We start from the raw sequence: 25,905 nt of genomic DNA on the forward strand, positions 1-25,905 counted from the left end.
GTTATACTGATATGCTTTGGATGTTACTTTTGTAGCTCATTTAATAGTCCAGACGTAAACAAAGCATGAATCATTTAGTGCTAAGAACCAGCTTGTTTCTTAGTTCAGAAATACTAACTCATGATCTTTAAGCTTGTTTTATCTCTTGAATATGCTTCTATGATTCTGTTAATTGGTTGATTAAACTCATAACTATTTATGTAAACCTGTCCCAAGCTACTTGGATCCTTGTATCACTTTTGTGTATGTTCTGGAGATTACTTTACACTTAGTTTAAATCATGAAGTAAGGATGAGATATATTCATGTCATGATAACACATTAATTTAGCTAAAAACTGCTGCTAAGTTCCATTATACCTGAAACCCCATCCCAGACATGCTTAACATATTTCCCCAATGTGATGATACTATTATCCTTTTCCTGAAGCTCATATGGTGACATTGTCAGTAATACTTTCATGATATGACCTTTGCTAGTTGTTTTTTGTGTGTGTTCTTGTGATCTTGCACCCATTTTTGTTCTTCAGTGCCTCTATTTGTCCTTCCTGATCCTACACCTACCCACACTATTTTGAAACTTTATTAAGCTCTCTTAAATGGATTAAACTTAGCTTGTAAATTCTAAAGAGAGTCTTGTTGCTACTGCTTGGCTATAATAGCATGCTTTACCCTCAATGAGATTAGTGTGAAGTTAATACTATCATAAAGTCCTAAATGAAGTTGTGAATCTGTGACTTTGCCAATATCATTAGAAGTCTTAATTGTATTCTACTGATTTGTTATCCTGATTAACACCTCCAGGAGTACTAATTAAGATTTTGAACCTTTGACCCTGTTAGTATCTTTTTAGAAGTTTTAATTGTAGTTTGGGTACCTCTGATAATACATATGGTAGCTCTAATCATGGATACTGCTTTGAACTCCTGTTAATGATATTTGAATGTCTTAATTGAAGTCCTCAACCTGTGCCTCTTAACTAAAATTATTAATCTATATTTGAAGGTGCTGGCATGTATCTGTATTGGTATTCCTTAAAGAGCACCAGTTCTAGTAATTAACATATAGTGCTATTAACACTCCTCAAGAACCTTAATTGTAATAGTTAATCAGTTTTCTCCTAATCCCCTTAGAGGTTAATTGAAGTTGTTGGTCTATATCTTTTTAATACTTTTTTAGAGTATCAATTGGAGCTATTAATACTTGATTAGTCTAACTGAAGGCTATTAAAGTATATGTGTTTGTGTTCATAATTGTTGCAAACTTGGACTGTATGCTCTCTCCATCCTTAGGACATATGATCTCAAATGTTTGATTCTTTAACAGTAATATGATAATACTCCTACCTCTGTGTGTGTTTAAAGATAATTTCTTTTGGACCTGCTTAACATGTTATTCACAGTGAATCATCCATTTAGCTTTGAAATATGGTTATAACATTTGAAGATAGGTTGTCTTGTAGTCTTATGGGAAGGGTATATACTTAGGTGGTATCGTAACACTGTGGTATTGGAATTTACATTGAAAGTGTCTCATTAGCACTTAAACCTGTGGGGAAGAGTGCATGTGAGTGGTTAGGGGTATTTAGAAGTAAATTTTTGCTCTTGGTTGGGCTGATCTCCCTAGCACAAGCATTTTCTTGGGTCTTGAGACCCGTAAAAACTTTGAAGTGTTAGGGATCCAAAGAGAGCCTTGACCTTGAATGGAACTCTACCTTAGCCTCTAATTTATTGACATTCATTACTCCTTTTAGGTTTACTGTTTAATTCCAATGAAAGGTATTCAATGTGGATCACTTTACTATATGTAACCCCATAATAGTATAACTTTCATAACTCAAATTTCCATTTGTTATTATAATTTGTTCAATTCACTCACTTATATTTTACCTATGACTGTACGTGTAGAGTATGATATATAATGACCTTCTCTTTTTTTACATGTATAACCACTAAGACTACCGAGTTCCTGAAAGAACTCAGGCCCACTTCCGCCCTTGTACAGTTTGGGTAGTTTGAAGTAAACTGCTATCCGTTTTGTGCTATCTGCTGGGTCTACCTCTTTGAGGCCAAAAATCCGGGTCCATCCTCTCCACTTATTCCTCTATTATTTACTGCTTCACTACTTTACAGCTTACTGTTTCACTGCCTTTGCTACATTTTTGTTGTTTTTATCCTTCACATATATACAATAATTATCATATTGGATTGAATGCTTTACTATACCTCTTAAATTATGTAAACAACTTAGGCAATCCCTAAAAGAACATAGGATTAAAAGAAAATTAGGCTTAATAGTAATTAATTTTTATTCGTTAATGTCACGACCCAAAATCTCACCTGTCGTGATGGCGCTTATCGTGGTACTAAACAAGCCTCAACTCAATATCTCAACATAGTAGAAATTTTAAATAAAGACGGAAATAGTAAATATTAATGAAAAATCTTTTTAAACAGAATTTAACTTCCAAATTGCAATACCATCTCTCCCAAAATCCGGTGTCACTGAGTGCATGAGCATCTAAATGATAACAACATCCGACTGATAAAAAACTATCTGAAAATTTAGAACAATACAACATGAAAGGAAAGGAGACTCAAGGTTAGCGAACGCTACGCAGCTACCTCAATAGTCCCCTGAGTCTGACTCCTCAATCAACAACCGCCATGACCAGAAGTGCCTGAATCTGTACATGAGGTACAGGGGGTAACGTGAGTACACCAACTCAGTAAGTAACAGAAATAAATAAGGAACTGATAAGTAGTGACGAGCTATGCAAATATAGTTATCTCAATAACTTTCAATAAGAATAGTCATACTTTCAATTTAACAGTTTAAGTCTCATCAATGCATACTCAAATAAACCAAATATCAAATATTCCATAATTATGTACGGCAAGGATAAATAGGAACTAACTGCATCAATTAACTGAAAACAAATACAGCCTCTCAAGACAACAGTTACTTAGCTCATCTCATAACTTAAAATCTCAATGGAAATAACAAAACCAAATCTGTAATTTAATTCCAAACATCTCGTAAAAAAACTCCAGTTCCAATGAAAGTTATTCAAAATAATTGTTTAACATTTTTAATAGAGGCTTAGTATAAAGATTAGTGAAGACAGTAATTTCACAAAACAAGCCCCTCGAGCAAAGCATCACTCGTATGTATGTATATATAGCCCCCCGGGCAAGCCTCTCAGTCGCTCATGACTCAACTCTCGTCAATCAGCACTCACACTCAGCAGGTACCTCATAATAACCGCTGCGGCGTGCAACCCGATCCATATATATAGTCGACTGTGTTCACTGGGGGTGTGCAGACTTCGGAGGGGCTCCTTCAGCCCAATCACAATAAACTGCACGGACAACTCACGTGCTGCACGGACAACTCATGTGCTATAATAATATCTAGATCCACACGGACAACTCACGTGCTATAATAATATTTGGATCTACACGGACAACTCACGTACTGTACGGACAACTTACGTACTATAATATAATATCTGGATCTGCACGGATAACTCACGTGCTATAGTATCAATAACCTCACACTTAGGCCCTCGGCCTCACTTAGTCATCAATCTCTCCAGTCTATTGGGCTCTTAGAAATCATATAAACAACCCAAACATAAGTAATATCAAATATCAACAATGAACAGTAAGAGATAGAGGCATAATAAGCAAGAAAAGCTATGAATGTTTACAAAACAACAATTTAGCAGCTAATTCAGCAAGTACACGACCTCGCAGGTCTCAACAATGATCACATAAGGCCTAAACTTGATTTCTAACATGAAGTACAGCCAATTTCCATGAAAAACAGAGGAAACATATATTAAACAGTAGGCCAATTGATTCCACAGTCTCACGGGACAGACCAAATCACAATCCCTACGGTGCACGCCCACATTCCCGTCACCTAGCATGTGCGTCACCTCCAAAATAGTCATACGACACAATGTCCGGGGTTTCATACCCTCAGGACCAGATTTATAACCGTTACGTACCTCAATCCGAGCAAATTCCTACTCAGAAATGCCTTTGCCTCTCAAATCGACCTCCGAATGCCTCGAATCTAGCCACAATAATTCGATTCAGTCAATAAAAAATATAGGAATTAATTTCACATGGAATTCTATATTTTTCATTAAAAATCCGAAATTGCACTATAATTCGCCTATGGGGCCCACATCTTGGAACTCGACAAAATATGAACGCCCATTCAACCACGAGTCCAACCATACCAAAATTACTAAATTCCAACAACAAATCAACCTCCAAATCTTAAATCTAGGTATAGAGAATTTCTACCATTTTCAACTCAATTCACTAATTTTATGATAAAAACAACAATAGATTCATGTATTTTAACCAAAATCGAGTTAGAATCAATTACCCCAATCCATATGGTGAAAATCGCCTCAAATATCGCTTCAATCCGAGCTTCATAGCTCCAAATGTGTTAAAAATCGCTGAAACTCGCGTTTTGTAATCTATCCAGGTAAGTCGCAGGTGTCGAATACGACTTATAAATCGCATTTGGTAACAACGATTTGCCTCTGCCCCAGAACACAACATTACCCGCCTTCAGTAAATCAGTCATAACTTTTTGTACAAATGTCCAAATGATGAACGGTTTGAAGCGTTAGAAACTAGACCTAAAGACTTTAATTTGATAGGTTGTGCATCACATAACACCTTATATGCATGTATATGCGATCGTCCAAAGTAGGGTCTTGTGCGCATTCTCTTAAAGTTTTAGTCTATAATGAAAATTTTCAACTTGGCTTGGACTTAGGCCTCTCCTTAGACCCCAAATCACTTATAATATAACTCGTACACTTATTATCACATCCAATTGATATCCATCATATTAATAGTCCTCGTTCGCAGACAAAATAATATAATTAGCGCACGTCAACTTTCTTAATAGCGCTTAAGTACTTCAAATTTTTTCCGGAGTGTTACATTCTCCCCCACTTAGGATCATTCATCCTCGAATGAGAAGTAGAGTCCGCTCCCAAACACATTACATAATTTATCCCTTTTCTCGTACACCTCCAGCTCCCAAATCTTTTACTAAGTCCCAAATTTTCCAAATATTTCGACAGAGTCTCCTTTGTAATTGGGCCTATCCACCTGTCAGAGAATCACCAAAACCATCCTAACAACACATCCACAACTCGACAAAGCATCACAATGTATATCAACAATATTAATCTCAATATTACATGCATTATATTATCAGAATTGATACATGGACATGAGTTGCACCTATTGAATCGTAACACATAGAAAATACCTTTGGTTCCACCATTATTGGGCTATTCAACCAAGTAAGAACACTTTCTTTCCTTAACATTTTCGACCTTCAAGGTGGGCTCCTCAACTCATAGATTTCGTCATAATACATTTACAGAAGCGATCTCTACTCCCAGGCTTATCTAACTAGTATGACAAATGGATTCCCCTCATAAGCCAATTACCCATTAACTTTACCTTTAGTAGTTTCCCAACGGAATGATACACAAAGGATTTTCAACTACCTTCTTAGACGTGATATATGAAAACGCAAAATACATGGAGAAAAATAATAGGGAGACATCATACTCATAGGTTGGCATATTCCCTTCGAGATTTCATAAGGCCAGATGTAACTACACATACTTTACCCATATCAGAAATTCACATAACATCCTCATGGAGAAAATATTGAGAATAACCCGTTCACTTTCTTCAACTCTAAATCTCTACGCCAAACATCTGATCTAAACCTTTGTCGACCTCCACCAATTACTCTAAGATGTTCTGGTACAAAAATGATGATAAAATTTCATATCCCATATATTTGATCACGGGGTAATGCTTCTTCTTTGATATATTTGAACCTTCAAATCACTAATTCACCTATCACACATTCATATCCAAGGGTAATCCCACGTCATCCTATACCATATAGGCCTGACGACACCACATAACTGAAAATTACTAATTTGGCCTTAGCCCATAAACCTTGGAATCAAACTTCTAACATCCAAAAATTTCTTTTCAAGACCCGAATTTCACGTCAACACACTGTATGAATTAGAGCAAATTGTATTAAGCTTTAACCATAACCCCAAATATAATACACAATATACTACGCAACTCGCAACACCATTTCCGATCACAGTAACTGCTCAAAACCAACCAAGTACTAGTATGAAACTCCATTTTCCATAAAGTCTCGTTCCAAAATCTTCGTACACTCCCGATATTATTCTCCCAAATCTACCGTAATCACATTCCATAGTACTCATTCTAGGTCCAATGACCTTATATCACCAAACACAACTATTCCAGCTATTCTGATGTAATCCTGCCTTTTCGGCGTAGAACATTATTTAAATCCAACTTATCAAATTCTGTGAGAAGGCCATCTATATGTTCATGCGTCCAATTTTCTCAAATTGCCCTGTTCTGGAAATATCATAGCATGAATATGAAGAAAACCATTAATCATATAATTGATTGGGGAAATTGCAATTTTCCACATAACTCATGTGCTAACAATAGCACCCGCACGGACAACTCACGTGCCAATCACATCAATACATATATATGCACAGACAACTCACGTGCTAACAATAAAATACGCACGGACAACTCACGTGCCAATAATATAATCTACCTGGTATAGTCTCAGACCTCCAGTTCAAACATTTATATGGGAGCATTCAACAGGTATACATTTTCATGCTGAGTAAGAGAAGACTTTCATGTTCTTGGACTGGTATAAGTGACATGCTAAAGTGCAAGCATGTACCAAGCATGTTATCATAGCTCGAATCGAAAATTTTTCATCACTGAGGCATTTATCAAGTTCGTTCAGGGATTTTAAACCCTATGCAGTCACAAACATAACCAAAATAGCTAACACAATATTACAGATGAGAAACACCATAGCTTAAAGCTTAATTGTCAATTCTAAGCTTGTTATAGCCCAAATATTTTCATGAGCATGAATAGCTGCCCCGATGCACGCACATGGGTTCAAACCTCACATATATGCGCACTCGCAGCGCGTGGTTATCACAATCAATTAGTGCAACTAGTGCCTCCATTGAGTTTAAATAAAATACTCACCTCAAATATGACACAATCCGAAATAGTATAATTTTGAGAACTCCCAGTCTCCAAATTGATAGATCATATAATTCACCGTAACTGATCACAACCTTAGGACTCAAATGACTAACACAACCCTCAAGCACGATCATTCCATGAGAAATATTTCCATAGTTCTTCCGTGCTACATAATAAAATCTGAATATTAGTAGTCGATCAACCAGGTGAGTGCCGTTATACTAATGAATATCCGATAGTCGAAACATAATGTGCCCTTTTGAAATGCGCACCCCTCTCAGGGATTACCGAGTAGTTATAACATTCATCTAAATATCTGAAACTGACTATTCTATCCATAATTTATGACATTCCCTTCAAGAATGAACTGCCACCTTGTACATGAAAATCTAAATCCCGAACAACATACCACGTCCATCATGCCCTCATGTAACAAGCACAAGAATCTCATTATAAATTCTGGGTTACATGCAAATTACACATCAGTCAGTTAGAAACCTTCCATTTACTCCCATCCAGGAGGAAGTCACAATACACGATATGTCCCACATACCGGTAGAAAATATCTGGCTCAACCATGGCAGAAACTATCAAGAACACCTTGAAATTTATTTAGACATAACCAAGCGGTCGGAACTGAATTCCTCTAACTCAACCAAGTCGCGTAGGTCACAAAACCAAGGAATATTGCCACCAAAATCTCTATAGGGCCTCACCACATCATAAGTAAACCATGATCATTACCCAAAGCTAGCTACCATAGATCCCAACATAAAACCACACGGCCCTAAGGTCCATAAGCCACTGTATTCTTCTTACGCATCCCCGTAAGTACCATAACTGAAACACCCATTCTGAAAGTACCTTATGTGAATTTAAAGTCATTATTTTACCTCCCTTGTACTGGAATACAGAATCTGTAGTCTTATAGAAGTACCGCAAGTTTCGATACCATCTCAATGTAAATAATTGATTATAGCGGTATACAAATTCGAACAATTTTCAATTGCTACATATACATTTTTGAATCCATTAGAACTCTCTCAAGAGTCATCTACTCTGCTCAATTTAAATTGTACCGCCCAAATAGCCAAAAGACACATGTCACATAAACACAAAACACCTAAAGAATTAACCATGTCTTAACATCATCAATCAAGTTCATACTTCATGTGCATTACATTCTTCAAAATAACAACTTACTCATTTCATGATTTTCTTATCTTCATAAAGTATAACATACCTCGTATCCAGAAATTTCTTTCTCGAGTCATCTTCGACCCCAATCTCCTCAAATCATGACCAATTCACAAGTATGCCTCAATTGAAACCAACATAATGCATAACCATGTAATTAATTCATCGATAGCAGACTCCCCCACTTGGCTCAAAGACATAAATCAAAATACTTGATAACTCACAATGCCCATACTCTATTACTGCCATAATACCATAGTGAGATTCAGTCAAATTTTTCCCAATTCATGCAACACAATTTATATGGTATCTCAATTCGTCTACTAAGCTTGCTTTCATTCTCGTGACGGTCAGATGAACTTTCTTGACTAATTCAAATTCAAATCTCAATGCATATACCCTACTTGTAGTAAATAAAATTCTCCACACAATATTATAATGATCGCACATACGTAGTTTATCCCGCAGGTGATAACTTACATGCTTATCTTCAAACTGACATCTCTCCATAACCTTTCACAGCCACAACTACTACGCCATCACTTAATCTTTCTAAGTTTGAACTCGTATCACAACGTGAAATCTACTTCACTCCTAATTATACAATATGAAAATATCCTTCAACACACCTACATCTAGGGGCTATGTATCAAATCGCGATGGAAATCAAGCACCAGGTAGTTCTTTCTACCCTCAAGCAGACCCTTCTTGTTACATTTAAATTAGATAAACATATCTCGCAATCAAATCATACTCACCCCTAGTCATCCAGTCACAAATCCCACCAGTAAGGACACAAACGGACATATAAGTCCCAAATGCACGTGCTCACACAATCAAAATCTCAGTACTCAAGCCACAAACAAAACCTGGCCTCAAGTCCTCTAGACTGGCCCAACATCATACACAGAAATCACATCTCGCCCCTTGATCAGGGAATCACAAGCCGTCGATGCACAACTGATACCGAGCGCTCATACGCACATAGGAACGCATGAAAGGAATTCAAAGAGTTACATTTCAAGCTGAATCAATGTTGCACGATAAGAATTCAAGAACATGGGATTTCCTAAAGGTTCTGCAGCCTCTCGAAGATAAGTATAGATGTCTCCGTACCGATCTGCAAGACTCTGCTAAACATGCTCATGACTCGTGAGACCTATGTAACCTAGTGCTCTGATACCAACTTGTCACGACCCAAATCTCACCTGTCGTGATGGCGCCTATCGTGGTACTAGGAAAACATCAACTCAACATCTCAACACAGTAGAAATTTTAAATAAAGACGGAAATAGTCAATATTAATGAAAAATCTTTTTAAATAGAATTTAACTTCCAAAGTGCTATACCATCTCTCCCAAAACCCGGTGTCACTGAGTGCATGAGCATCTAAATGATAACAACATCCGACTGATAAAAACCTATCTGAAAATATAGAACAGTACAACATGAAAGGAAAGGAGACTCAAGGTCAGCGAACGCTACGCAGCTACCTCAATAGTCCCCTGAGTCTGACTCCTCAATCAACAACCGCCATGACCAGAAGTGCCTGAATCTGTACATGAGGTACAGAGGGTAACGTGAGTACACCAACTCAGTAAGTAACAGAAATAAATAAGGAACTGATAAGTAGTGACGAGCTATACAAATATAGTTATCTTAATAACTTTCAATAAGAATAGTCATACTTTCAATTTAACAGTTAAGCCTCATCAGTGCGTACTCAAATAAACCAAATATCAAACTCCATAATTATGTACGACAAGGATAAATAGCAACTAAGTGCAGCAATTAACTGAAAACAAATACAGCCTCTCAAGGCAACAGTCACTCAGCTTATCTCATAACTTAAAATCTCAATGGAAATAACAAAACCAAATCTGTAATTTAATTTCAAACATCTCGTAAAAAAACTCCAGTTCCAATGAAAGTTGTTCAAAATAATTGTTTAACATTTTTAATAGAGGCTTAGTATAAAGATGAGTGAAGACAATAATTTCACAAAACAAGCCCATCGGGCAAAGCTTCACTCGTATGTATGTATATATAGCCCCTCGGGCAAGCCTCTCAGTCCCTCATGGCTCAACTCTCGCCAATCAGCACTCACACTCAGGAGGTACCTCATAATAACCGCTGCGGCATGCAACACGATCCATATATATATATAGTCGACTGCGCTCACTGGGGGTGTGCAGACTCCGAAAAGGCTCCTTCAGCCCAAGCGTTATAAACTGCACGGACAACTCACATGCTATAATAATATCTGGATCCACACGGACAATTCACGTGCTATAATAATATCTGGATCTGCACGGATAACTCACATGCTGCGGACAACTCACGTACTATAATATAATATCTGGATCCGCATGGACAACTCACGTGCTATAGTATCAATAACCTCACACTTAGGCTCTCGGCCTCACTTAGTCATCAATCTCTCCAGTCTCTTAGGCTCTCAGAAATCATATAAACAACCCAAACATAAGTAATATCAAATATCAACAATGAACAGTAAGAGACAGAGGCATAATAAGTGTAGACATGTGATTTTTGACCTTCCCCAAGATTTTTCATATTTTAGCACGTAAATATTTAATTTAGGCATAATATAGATATTTTAAGTAATTTTGACTCTTTTACTTCATTTTATTACAAGAAAATAAAAATTACAAAAAAATATTTTTATTTTATGTACCTTTCATAAAGTAAAAAAAAATACAAAAATAGTACCTTATTTTTACCTTTATGTAATCTTGAAAAAATACAAAAAAAGTATATATAATAGTTTCATGCTTTAATATAGTTTAGTTTAATTAATTAGAATTTGTTTTTGGATCATGTAGTATATCTTATATTAAAGGAATTTAGCTATGATTTTGAATAATAATTTTTGGAGTCTTCTTAGCCCAAAATTGAGACACAAAGAGACATGGTCCAACCCAATTACCCTTAGCCCATAATTCTCAAGCCATAATTCCTAGGCCCATTACCCTAACCTAATCCCTAAGCCTATATAATAGTATCTAACCTAAAATAAGGGCCTAAAAAATTGAATCCGCCGTTACACCCATCAGACACCAAAAAGAATGTCATCTTCTTCAGCAAAACTAACCTAGACAAAACCTGGACCACCCTAACGCAACAGACCCTCACCCAAATGAATGCCTAAGACCTAATGCGGGGAACCTTGAGGAGCTTGAGCGTTTTTCACATAGAGAGAGCAACAGCCATTTTTTGAACGGAAAAGGAGCACCCCTATCATCTTCATCTTTAAACAACACAAAGAACCTTAATCTCCATAACAGCTTTCCAGCGTCACTACTACAGAAACGACCACCAGAGCTGCTACCAAAGTCCGGCGACTCTCAACCAACAGTAGAATCCAACGTCGCTCTCAACCAGCTCCACCGGCGACTTTTGCCCTCACCCCGTTCCCGTTTCTCTCTCCCTCACCTTGCTCTCTATTTCACTCCTCTCGCTGATGCGATGAAACTCGCCGGAAGTCAGCGAGCTTGCAGCTCCTGTTTTGATGAGAAGTGACTTTCCGGCGACCATCGTTGAGACCGACGAATGCTCACCACAACAGTTTCAAAGTCATAGATTCCATTTTTGAAGCTCGTTTGGAGAGTTGTTTGGAGCTGAGATGTTGGAAGCGATTTGAAGTCGTTGTTCAGTTCCGTTCGAGATTCCAGTGAGGTTGGAAATGCATGCTGGGAACTTTACTGCCTAGAACATGGTATTCAGGTATTTTTATATATCTGTTTGAATTTAAGCATATGAATTGAAAATATTTTATATATGTGTGCACATTTTAGATCCATTGTGAAATTTTGTTTTATATATATTATTTTTATTTTTATTTTTAATATGCATATTCTGGCGGTTAGAACTATTTGAAGGCGTTGTTTTCGTATAGATCTAAGTTGATTCAGAAAAGATATGCATGAATAGTATGATATCATCTTATAGATCTAGTTGAAGAAAAATTGTGCGTGTATGTGTGAGCATTTTGGTTTCCTTTGCGTTCTTATCGCTATTGTTCTTTCTTCAAATAGGTACATTAATTCCGATAAATCTGTCATTGTGAAATTGATTTTTTTAATTGTTTGTCATGCGTTTGATAACCTGCTATCACGCTGTTTTATGTAGATCTGCTTGTTCCTGAATTATATTTTAGAATAATAAGTACTTGTATATTTTTGCGCATGGCATGTTATGACTATACGTGTAACGTGGTTACGGAGCACTAGATGTGCATCGTTATCTCTTTAATTCTACTGGAAATTAAAATTTGGCGGCTATAAATCTAGTTGCTTTTGAATTGATCGGGTGTACATTTTATGTAACCCGATTCTAATTTCCAACGACGTTAAATAAAATATGTTGCGTACCGCGGGTGCATTTCATGTGGCGTGGTTCAAAGACGTGTTTTAGATAACGTTGTTCTTCCTAAAATTAATTAAAAAGCGGTTAATAATTTAAAGTTACACCATAGGCTAAAACATGTATTAAAGTCAGATAATAGACTAATTATGATAGTTTAAGCGACCGTGCTAGAACCACGGAATCTGGGGGTGCCTAACACCTTCTCTCGGATTAACAGAATTCTTTATTCAGAATTTCTGGTTCGCAGACTTCAAAAGGAAAGTCGAATTTTCTTTGATTTGGGATTTTAAAATAAACCGGTGACTTGGGACACCAATTAAACTATTTCAAGTGGCGACTCTGATTAATAAATAATCTCATTTCGAATAATGTCACTTTAATTGGAAAAACTCCCTTGTACTACCTTCGGGTGTAGGAAAAAGGAGGTGTGACAATAAGCAAGAAAAGTTATGACTGAGTACCAAACAACAATTTAGCAGCTAATTCAGCAAGTACACGACCTCGCAGGTCTCAACAATGATCACATAAGGCCTAAACATGATTTCTAACATGAAGTACAGTCAATTTCCATGAAAAAACAGAGGAAACATATATTAAACAGTAGGCCAGTTGATTCCACAGTCTCACGGGACGGATCATGTCACAATTCCTGCAGTGCACGCCCCCATGGCCGTCACCTAGCATGTGCGTCACCTCCAAAATAGTCATACGACACAATATCCAGGGTTTCATACCCTCAGAACCAGATTTATATCCGTTACTTACCTCAATCCGAGCAAAATCCTACTCTGAAATGTCTTTGCCTCTCAAATAGACCTCCGAATGCCTTGAATCTAGCCATAATAATTCGATTCAGTCAATAAAAAATATAGGAATTAATTCCACATGGAATTCTACATTTTTCATTGAAAATTTGAAATTGCACTATAATTCGCCCGTGAGGCCCACGTCTTGGAACTCGACAAAAATCATGGAATATGAACGCCCATTCAACCACGAGTCCAACCATACCAATCGCATTTGGTAACAACGATTTGCCTCTGCCCTAGAACACAACATTACCCGCCTTCAGTAAATCAATCATAACTTTTTGTACAAATGTCCAAATGATGAACGGTTTGAAGCGTTAGAAGCGAGACTCAAAGACCTTTTGATTTGATAGGTTGTGCATCACGTAACACCTTATATGCATGTATATGTGATCGTCCAAAGTAGGGTCTTGTGCGCATTCTCCTAAAATTTTAGTCTATAATGAAAATTTTCAACTTGGCTTGGACTTAGGCCTCTTCTTACACCCCAAATCACTTATAATATGCCTCGTACACTTATTATCATATCCAATTGATATCCATCATATTAATAGTCCTCGTTCGCAGACAAAATAATATAATTAGCGCACGTCAACTTTCTTAATAGCGCTTAAGTACTTCAAATTTTTTTATGGGGTGTTACAGTTAATCATATGCTATCACGCTATTAATCTCATATGTTTCACTGACATTTTATGAAGATTTTGAAGCCAAAAATAGCTTAGCAAGGACGGCAAGCCCTCTTTTCAAAAATCAGAAATGAAATTCAAAATTGGACTTCTAAAAAAGAGTGAATCTTTCTAAAAGCAAAGTGTTGCCACCAACAAAAGGTTCTAAACGTTTTCTTCAAAATTGGGATTTGAAAGTTAAGGACATCTTGGAATCATTTTCTTACAACACCCTTATTTCATTAGAGTTACACAAATAGCCACATCCTTTAAACACAAATAATTTCATAACTTAGCCTTTTCTCACATGTTTTATAAATGCAAACATCATGCATATATTTGTAAAACTCTTTCAATCATATATACCAACATTATTTCTCTAAAGAATCCTTTATAAACGCATATCCTCTTAAAACTACACATCCCCTTTGTAAATATCATATAAGCCGTACTCCTTTAGCAAGAGTTAAGCATAATACAAACAACTAATCCTTTAACTTAGTCTAAATCTTATAGAATTACCTCAGGTAGATTTTAAGGAGTGCCTAACACCTTTCCTTTAGAAGAACAATAACCCTTACCCACAATCTCTGGTTAGCAGACCAATAAAGAATATGACTTTAGTAATCAAATAGGTACCCTAGTATACCATTAAATATTAGGTGGTGACTCTCTTTCATCAACAATAGAGAAACCAAAAGTTAAATCTTGTTTGACCAGTGCAAAATAGGGTGCAACAATCACATGTATGGTTTCGATTTATCATAGGGATACATCAATCTTATTTGATATGGGATCCACTTATTCATATGTATCATCTTACTTTGCTATGTATTTGGATATATCTCGTGATTCTTTGAGTTCTACTATATATGTGTCCACGTCGGTAGGAGATTCTATTATTATGGACCATCTATACTGATCGTGTTTGGTTGTTATTGGTGGTTTTGAGACAAGAGTTGATCTATTATTGTTCAATATGGTAGACTTTGATGTGATCTTGGGCATGGACTGGTTGTCGCCCTATCACACTATTCTAGATTGTCACATCAAGACTGTAAAATTGGCGATGCCATGTTTGTCAGGGTTGGAGTGGAGGGATACATTGGATTATATTCATAGCAGGGTTTTGTCCTTTCTTAAGGCACAACGAATGGCTGAGAGGGGATTGAGGCATATCTAGCCTTTGTGAGAGATGTCAGTACTGATACTCCTACCGTTGAGTCATTTTCGATAGCGAGAGATTTCATTGATGTGTTCCCAGCCGACTTTCGGGACATGCCGCATGATAGAGATATCGATTTTGGTATTGACTTGGTGTCGGGAACTCAGCCTATTTCTATTACACCATATCGTATAACACTAGTGTATTTGAAGGAGTTAAAGGAACAACTGCTAGAGTTGCTTGATAAGGGTTTCATCCGGACTAGTGTGTCACCTTGGGGTACTCCGATTACAGTTGAAGATTACACCATATCTAGATCATGAATCTTCAACTGATTACAGTGAAGAATATGGACACATTTATGGTCAGGGTATCATCAGTTGAAGATTCATGATCTAGATATTTTGAAGATCGCTTTCAGGACTCTGTATGGTCACTACGAATTCGTTGTGATGTCATTTGGGCTAACCAATGCCCTAAAAACATTCATCCACCTGATGATTTAATGTATTCCAGCCATATCCTAACTCATTCGTCATTGTGTTTATTGACGACATCTTGGTATATTCTCGCAACAGGGAGGATCATGAGCAACATTTGAGGATCATGCTCCAGACCTTGAGAGAGAAGAAACTATATGCAAATTTCTCAAAGTGTGAGTTCTGGCTCGATTCGGTGGCATTTTTGGGTTATGTGGTATCTTGTGAGGGGATTAAGGTTGATCCGAAGAAGATTGAGAAAGTTCAGCGTTGGCCCAGACCATCTTCAGCTACTGAGATTTAGAGTTTCCTTGGTTTGGCAGGGTATTATCGCTGCTTCATAGAGGGCTTCTCATCCATTGTTGCACCTTCAACTAGATTGACCCAGAAGGGTGATCCTTTCCGTTTGTCTAGGGAGTGTGAAGCGAGTTTTCAAAAACTCAAGACTCCTTTGACTACAATCTCGGTGTTGGTTTACCTACGGGTTCAGGATCTTACACTGTGTATTATGACGCATCGCGTATTGGGCTTAGCGCGGTGTTGATGCAAGATGGTAGGGTGATTGCCTACACATCTCAGCAGTTGAATATTCATGAGAAGAATTATCCGGTGCACGACCTGGAATTGGCAGATATTGTTCATGCATTGAAGATTTGGAGGCACTATTTGTTGATACCTAATTGTGCCCTCATATTTTTTATAAATATCATATATACTTTCAAAATATCATTTTTGCATCATCACCAATTTGAAGGAGTCATATAGTGTTTTCTATAATTTTTAAATAATTTTTAAGGCTTTAAAATTAATTTTCTTGCATTTGAATCGTTCAAATATTTATTAATTATCCCTTCATATTATTTTGGAATGATTTAATCATCCAAATTTATTACTTTTACCACGCGCGTATTTTATAATATTTTACTTCATTTCATATAATTACATCCGTATTTTTGCAATAATAGCCTATAGTTTATAATTAATTGCATTTATCATTTTATTCAAGGTCAAAATAATTTTTTATATTTTTATAATCTTCAGCTATTATTTTAAATATTAAGTTGCACAAACAACACTTTTATATTTATTCAACTATTTTATTAAATTATATTTTCTCTTAATTTCTTACATTTAAAATCTAGCCCAATCTTAAGCCAATTTTAGGACCAAAGCTGGTCCAAATACTCAAGTCACTTCTTTGATCCCTCAGCAACCTAAACCAAACAACCCCATCAATCCCACCCGGTCGTGACCCGCTAGACCAACCCGCCTATTCAATTTTTTTAATCCTGGCCATTGCTCTCTTAAGATCAACGACCCACAACTACCCTACTATTTTTAATTACCCAACCCCAAACCCTAATCCACATTTTCCTAAGACCGCCGCCTCCAAATTCTCTCTACTCCCCTTCTCTTCTAAGAAACCCTAGCAGCCGCCTCCACTAATCTTCTCGGATTTCGACCTAAATATAGAATCCTTCCGTGGTTCACTTACCTTATTCGTAATACCTCGCTATTATGTACGCATATGTGAAATTACTTGAGTACTTGCTCGATTTTGGCATGTATGACCTTCTGAGATCAGACTAGATCGACTTTGATCTATGGGATTTGGACGATATTATGCTCATATACATGAGAAAAAAGGGTAACTTTTGCCTTTACTTGCTGACCTGCGACCCAGGAATCCTAACTTGGGTTTGAAATTCGATCTCTTTTCTTTGACGGTTATTCTATTGTTTGCATGTGATATTTTATTTTGCTTATTTATGTTTGCTTGATTCTTTCCTTGTTTACTCGCCTGATTCAACACTATATAAACCCCTTTCCCTTATTCCCCTAGCAGACCTGAATCACTGTTATTCTCTCACTTTCATACTTTCTATTCCTTAGTGGGCGTGTGTTACTTTGTATTGGGCCTGCAATTGCCTTAGTGGGCCTGTATTTGTTTCAGCATATATTTGGTCATCTTTAGGTATGTATTATTCATTCTGGTCCTGTAATAATTTGTAAACAAACAATTGGGGAGTTAGTGAAATTGGGGAATGAGTGTACTTTATTCTTCCATAAAAGGGTAGAAAACATGCCTATAGGGTCTACGTGCTTTATTTGCTATTTTGTTTAACTTGCTTTATTTTTGTATACTAATTGAATCATGCATATAGGGTTCACACACACTTCACCTGTACACCATTCAAAGAATGTTATCACTTGCCATATCTGTTTTCTATGTCTATTACTATGCATACTTAAACAACATGAATATAGGATACAATACGTATGTTTTGCTAACGCTCGTTTAGATACCATATCTCTAGGGTTTCAACTAATCAATCAGTCACTTCTATTATCTTGGTATGCTGTTAACTTGGATATCACGACTACATGGTATTAATTGATCAATCAACTACGCTATGTTACCATATATAGAAATCATACCTATAAGGGCAAAATCTTACAAAACCAATCGCGACTATCAACTATTAGAAATCCTGCCTATAGCACGTTGTCACTATCAATTCTGGATGCTTGAAGTTGTTTTACTGCCTCATTCCGCAATATTTAGATGTCATGCCTATAGGTTTGTAATGCCTTAGTCTTCAAAACTGTTAGCCCAAAGTTGCACTAATACTTGTACAATGCTGGAAATCAGAATCACATAGAAATCATGCCTATAAAATTTAACGACTCTAATGCTGCTTAATTGCTGAAACTATCTAGTGCCTGAATCTGTCACGTGCATTTGCTGCTTATGTGTGGGGGTTAACTTGAGCCTTTTCTTGTATTGACATGAAGTCTTATATGTTTAGCATGCACGCTAGTTTTATCATTTTTTAGCATCTTAAGTAAAGTCTAGAACCACCCAAAATAGCAGGTCCAAAGCCTCTTGGACCATAGACATGTGACGGGTAGTGCACACATAAGACCCGGATTAGAATTGAATTAGCATGCTTCAGGTAAACAACTTTAACATAGTAATTGGGTAGCATGAGATGATAGTCTGTGCTCGCTGAATAATATGATAAACCCCTACCCTAAGGAAGTTGTGAAGTATTATTTATGTTGTACGGGATGATCCTTTAGGCTAAAAAACTTAAGACCCGCCTTCTCTTATATAATTTTGTTTGCACTTAGTTATTGAATTTAGAAGAATTGAGTTGTACCATATAACCTCTAAAGACTTGTACTGATTATCTATATAGCCTAATTGTTGCACGATTTTCTTTACATTTGTTCATAATAAAATCTTTAAATTCTTTGTCTTCCCTCGCTTATATGATCAGATAGGACAGTTACAATCAAATAATCCACATAGTATGAACTTCGACCGGGACCCATAGTTGTGGACCTCGAAGAGTGCTTAACACCTTCTCTTTGAAGTAATTTAATCTCTTACCCTATCTTTAATGACGTAGATTAGTCAAATAGACTTATTTGCAAATAGGTGCCCTAACGTACCTTAAAATCGTTAGGTGATGACTCTTCTCTTTTAATGCCCATTTAAAAGAGTTTTCACACGTCGAAACATGCTTTCGCGAGAAAATAGGGCACGACAACATGGCGACTCTGCTGGGGATTTACACTTAAGCTTTTACCATAACGAAGTTGATATCTGGATTATTTGATGATATGTACATCTCGTCCCTTATTTTCCTTTATTTGTTTAAATTGCTATGACACTTACATCACTTTCCTTATTTCCTTTATTTGTTTAAATTGCTATGCCATGCGATCCCTTCCGTTATTTTCCCCATATTTATTTAAATATCCATGACATGAACATCCTATCCTTGTTTCTCTTTATTGCTATGATATGTATATCCTCTCTCCATTTCCTTCATCTTGTTTGATATTGCTATATCATGTCTCTCCCAACTCTATCTCCCTATTTGCTTCATTTAATTACGTTCTCGCACATTTTCATGAGTTAAATTGACTTCTCTATTTTGTCTTTCTTTTCTTTTCTTTTCTCTTCTTTTCCTCCTATTCATCTTTACCATATTATTTACCATGTTATGCGCTTTTATCATGCAAAAACCTGGCAACATATTACTATTTCTGCATAAAGCATGCTCCACATCATACTCCACTCGTGCTTATTATCAACATAGCGACGCTTGATGAGTGTCCGCACTTTCCTGAAAACACCTTTTTAAATCGGAAAGGTTTATTTCTGGTAGCCTAGTCGATCAGCGGCGCAGTGACGATCCCGTGCCTTTCCCTCTCAAGTTGTCCACTTGAGAGTACCAGCCTAGACTTCTCTAAAAAACTATACTCTGATTTGAAATGTACATGCATCATGCTAAAGCTAGTATGGATTGAGATGTCATTGATGTAACAACCCACTTAGATGAACCTTGTCCAAAGTCTAACGGGATTTTTCATAATCCCAAAGGACACTATCATATTATGTGCATTACTTGGATAAAACGTGTCAACATGCTGATCATTATTGCATAAATATCTGGATTTGGAGGGGGAAAGGGTTAAGCTTTATTTGTTTTGCAGAAAATGAAGCACGAAATCCCCAGGTTTGGTATGGTACAGAATATCCCGCCTTTGCTAATTGACTGGTGGAATGTCACGACCCTAAACCCAGACCCGGTCGTGATGACGCTTCACGTGAAGACAAGGCCAGGTGACACAACACCCAATTAAATTAACAAATAATAATTCATAATTAAGTCATTAATAATGATAAATCCCATAATAGAGCAAAATACATCAACTGCGAAAAACCAAACATAGCCCGACATCGGGGTGTCACCAGTCATGAGAATCTAACAAAAAACTAGGAATACGGAAAAGGGACTACACAGTCTATTACAAAATCCAGTACAAGGGAAAGAAATAATGATAAGAGGGGGAAACACAAGTCTGCGGAGGCCGAGCAGCTACCTGTGGTCTCCGAAAATTTGCTGAGCTATCAACCCTTGCTAGCAGGACCTGAAGCTCCTAAATCTGCACATAAGGTGCAGGGAGTAAAGTCAGTACTCCAACTCAGTGAGTAATAAAAATAAATGAAGACAGAGTGATAAGAAATCACGTAAAAACACAACAACATCCTATAAGAAACAGTGTAAAACCAATAAAAGGCAATGAAACAGTGAAATCTTATAAAAATACCTTAGTTCAGAAAAAGCTTCTTTAAAATACCTTTTTAACAGTTAAACACGTAAATGAAAAGCAGCTAGAAAAGATAAACATATAAAATTCGCCCCTCGGGCACAATGTCAACAGAATCAGCCCCTCGCGCAATAACATGGAACAACACCAGCCCTTCAGGCTATATCTCATATCACAATGGGTACCCGCGCTAACTGGGGGGTACAGACTCCGGGAGGGGCCCCTTACAGCCCAAACGCAATATCTAGCCATCTCATGGCATAATCAATAGGCTCTCGGCCTTATATCAAGCCAACTCGTGGGGTACAACTCAGGCCCTCGACTTCGTAATCATAATCATACAACACTGTTGTGGCGTGCAGCCCGATCCCATAATAATTCTCACAACACAGGCCCACGACCCTACTCAGTCAGAAATCTCTAAATGTCACTCGGGCACAGTAAAATATGATGCTCAACCCATATCATATAAAGTGTTAAAATAGAGTAAACATGATTGAGTTATGAAAACAACATAATATAGCATGACTGAGTACAGATATAAAAGTCAAAATAGTAAGGAAATAATAGTAAAAATCCCCTAAGGGTCCAAATAATTGGCACGAGGCCCAAATATGGCATTCAGCCCAAAACATGATGATAGCAAATAATTTTCAATCAAATACGCGGTAAAACAGTCATTTGGGACGGGCTAAGCCACAATCCCCAACAGTGCACGACCCCACGCTCGTCATCTAGTATGTGAGTCACCTCAATATAGCACAATGATGTGAAGTTCGAGGTTTTATACCCTCAGAATAGCATTTACAATCATTACTCACCTCTATCCGGCCCGTACTCTAGCCCACGATGCCTTTGCCTCTCAAATTGGCCTCCACTCGCGTCGAATCTAGCCAAAGTTAGAACGAAATCATCAAAATATGCTAAGGGAACATAGCCCACTCGAACGAAATCAAATTACAACACAAATCCCTAAATTAACCAAACCCGACCCCCGAGTCCACATCTCAGATTTCTATAAAAATTACATCAATAGACTCCTTATCACTCCTCGAGTTCATTCATATCAAAATTACCAAAATCCAACCACAAATAATCCCTCAAATCCCAAATTTTTGGTCTCCAATTACAAGCCCTAGTTCTTCAATATTAGGCTTAAATTCCATGATTAATTAGGTAGAAAACACATTAGGTTTGAGTATTAAGTCCATAAATCTTACCTCCAAGTGCCCCCCTTGATTTCCTCTTCAATTCCCTTCAAAAAGCTTCACAATCGCCCAAAAATGGTGGAACTTAGGTTCAAAATCGTGAAAATGGCATTTTTAAACATTCTGCCCAGCTATTAAATTTCGTTCACTGCGATCATGGAAATAGCCTCGCGATCGCGTAGCACAAATGCTGACTGCCCCTACTTAACCTTACGCGATCGCACCAATCTCCACGCGATCGCGAAGCAACACCTCACAGACTCACGCGATCGCAACACGCCACACGTTGTCACACCTCCTTTTTACTAGCCCCGGAAGGGGTATAAGGGAGTTTTTTCCAATTTAAGTGACAATCGAAACAAGATTATTTAAATTATAATCAGAGTTGCCACTTGGGATAATTTATGGTGTCCCAAGTCACCGGTGTAAAATCCCGAATCGAGAAAGGTTTTGACTCTTATTGATGGCCCGTGAACACAGAAATCCGGGTAAGGAGTTCTATTAACCCAGGAGAAGGTGTTAGGCATTCCCGAGTTCCGTGGTTTTACCACGGTCGCTTTAATCATACTTGGCTTAACTAAATTGTCTAATTACTTATTCCTGAACCTATGTACATTTTTACCTCTTACCGCTTTTATTTACAAAATTACCTGAAATAAGTCACACGTACGTGTACTCATATCACTTGGCGCGTCAAGAATCATGTCACACGTACGTGTCCAAAATTAATCACGCTTTATTATTATTAAAAAATTTTGGTTAAAGTTGCGCGAACGCATATCTCGATTTAGGTTAATTGTAGTCCAAAGTTCAAACATTCACTACATATGCCCAAGGATCACGTTTTCATTAATCTCTTTGTGTCAATCAAACATGAAATTAACAGACTTAACCAACACTAATGGGATCTAACAATTAACAGAGAAAATCATTTCAATTTCATGAAGCTAAATAAGAAGGAAAAAAGTAAAATAAATAAATAAATTATATATTCATGAATCATGCTTTAACAGAACAATAATGTGAGAAATGGACCTTTACAAGACTATTTTGAAGCTCGAATAACAAACAAGGACGTGAATGGAGCCTCAAACTCACACCGGAATCAAATTCGGATTTGAAGCTCGAATAACAGACAAGGATGCGAACGGAGCCTCGAACTCGCACCGGAATCAAACTCGCCTTAACGAAACTCCATCTCGATGCTTTTAATGGCAGGTTTGTTGAGCCTTTTTAAGTGTCTCTCAAACTGAAACTTCTGCCTATAAACAGAAAAAAAACCATTGCCAGAAAATAGCAAGAAAGTCCCTTAAACTACACCCACTGCAGAGTCCATACACTGCTTATTCTATGCACCTCCCTTCTACTTTTCTTCCTCAAAGAAAACTTAAAACCCTAGTGTTGAAGACAGTCAGAAGCTTGTCCATTTCTTTCCCTCCCCTTACTTTGTGTGTGTATGTATAGCTGCTGGTTCGATGTGGTAGAGGCGGAGATGGGGTCGTTTGGTGTGAGGTGAAGGAGCAGCGGCTGTCTTAGGTTCTTTTTGTAGAGGAGTTAGCAGGTTTTTTGGTGTTGTCTTTGTGAAAAAGAAGATGAAAGGTTCCTTTTGTTTTTTGTTTGTTGTCTGCTCAAAATCGGATCTCGAGAAGATGAAGCTCAACGACTGCTTATTGTTTGTAGAGGAAGAAGAAGCAACGCTGGAGGGGGTCGTGTGTTTATGGTTGTTACGGCAGCTTCTACGTCTCTAGGGTTCTTTTGTGTTCTCCCCCATGAAGAAGAAAGGTGGTAATGGGTCCTAGGTCTTAAAAAACGGCTGAAGGGTCTTGGGATTCTAGGGTTTTTTGTGTCCAAGCATTGAAGAAGATGAAGTCCTGGGGGGCTGGTTGTCTCTTTTTGCTGAAGAAGCTCCAGAACAGGAGGGGGTTTCTATTTTATGAAAAATGGCAGATTATGTCTTAGGGATCTTAGGCGTTTGGTCTAGGGAGTATATATGTATAGGGTTTTTTTTGGTTAAAGGAGTATGGGTTAGATCTTATTGGACCTTAATTTTGGGCTAAGAAGACTAAAGTATAAAAATATAAAATTTACTTTTAATTAATTAGAACACACTACTAAAATAAAACTAGATATTAAAAGTGAAACTATTTTTATAGAAAGATAAAAATAAGGTACTATTTTTGTATTTTTTTTATATTAAATCTATGAAAAATACATAAACTAAAATATTTTTATAATTTTCATTTTTGTGACGAATTAAAGTAAAAGAGTCAAAATTAGTATAAATAACTATATTAGACCTAAACTAAGTATTTAAATGCTAAAATATGTAAAATCTTGGGGAGGGTCAAAAATCACATGTCTACAGCTGCCCCTCTTTGCCTGGAAACACAAAGTATTTTCAGATAAAGAACGACTACACAGGTTTTTTGACCCGACCCTTTTTTAGAGAGACCAAAAATTAAAAGAAAGGAGGATGTGACCGAGACCTAATATCTCCGCTGCCTACATATCCTTGGCTATAAAGGAATCATGCCACGTGTAGTTCAGAAGTAGGAACAGTGATGGAGTACACCGAGGTGGAGAGCCGATTGAGGTGCCGTTCCGTCGAGGTTCCGGTCCGCGGCCCTGTTATTACATCAAAATCAAAAAATAAAAAAGACTAACTAAGCCTGTCAACTATGAGTTACAAGATTCCTATATATAAGTCTTCTAAAGTTTGATCTTAAGTCTTGAATGGTCATTCATGCAGACTTTAGATTTGAACCTTGGCGCTTGTTAGCTGCAGGTGCTAGCTCGTTCTTCTTCAGCTTTTTGGATCAAGACCGGACATGTAGTGCTTGTGACTTCAACCACGTCCCGAGCAGTTCACATCTTTCTCTGCTTTTGTATTTTGGATTCACTTTTTTTTATCCCCTTTTTAATATTCTGGAATGAGACTACTTCTGTTGGTCATCTCGGACTGTTGACCCGCATTCTTGCCGCAAGCTTCTTCTACTTCTAACTTGAATTGAACTCTGAAATGACTTCCCTTGTTCTCCAGGTGGGCGCCTGATTGCCAAAACTCGAACTGTATTCCCTTGTTCTCCAAGTGGGGGACCGATTGTCGAAACTTGAACTCTATTCCCTTGTTTTCCAAGTGGGCGCCTGATTGCGAAAACGTTAACTGTATTCCCTTGTTCTCCATGTGGATGCCTGATTGTCAAAACTTGAACTGTATTCCCTTGTTCTTCAGGTAGGCGCCTGATTGCCAAAACTTGAACTGTATTCCCTTGTTCTCCAGATGGGCGCTTGATTGCCAAAACTTGAACTGTATTCCCTTGTTCTCCAGGTAGGCGCCTGATTGCCAAAACTTGAACTGTATTCCCTTGTTCTCCAGGTGGGCGCCTGATCGCCAAAACTTAGACTGTATTCCCTTGTTCTCCAGGTGGGTGCTTGATCACCAAAACTTAAACTGTATTCCCTTGTTCTCCAGGTGGGCGCCTGATTGCCAAAACTCGAACTGTATTCCCTTGTTATCCAGGTGGGCGCCTGATTGCCAAAAACTTGAACTATATTCCCTTGTTCTCCAGGTGGGCGCCTGATTGCCAAAACATGAACTATATTCCTTGTTCTCCAGGTGGGAGGTTGATTGCCAAAACTTGAACTGTATTCCCTTGTTCTCCAGGTGGGCGCCTGATTGCCAAACTTGGACTGTATTCCCTTGTTCTCCAGTGGGTGCCTGATTACCAAAAC

This window comes from Nicotiana sylvestris, chromosome 8, assembly GCF_000393655.2.
Source record: "Nicotiana sylvestris chromosome 8, ASM39365v2, whole genome shotgun sequence".
Lineage (NCBI taxonomy): Eukaryota > Viridiplantae > Streptophyta > Magnoliopsida > Solanales > Solanaceae > Nicotiana > Nicotiana sylvestris.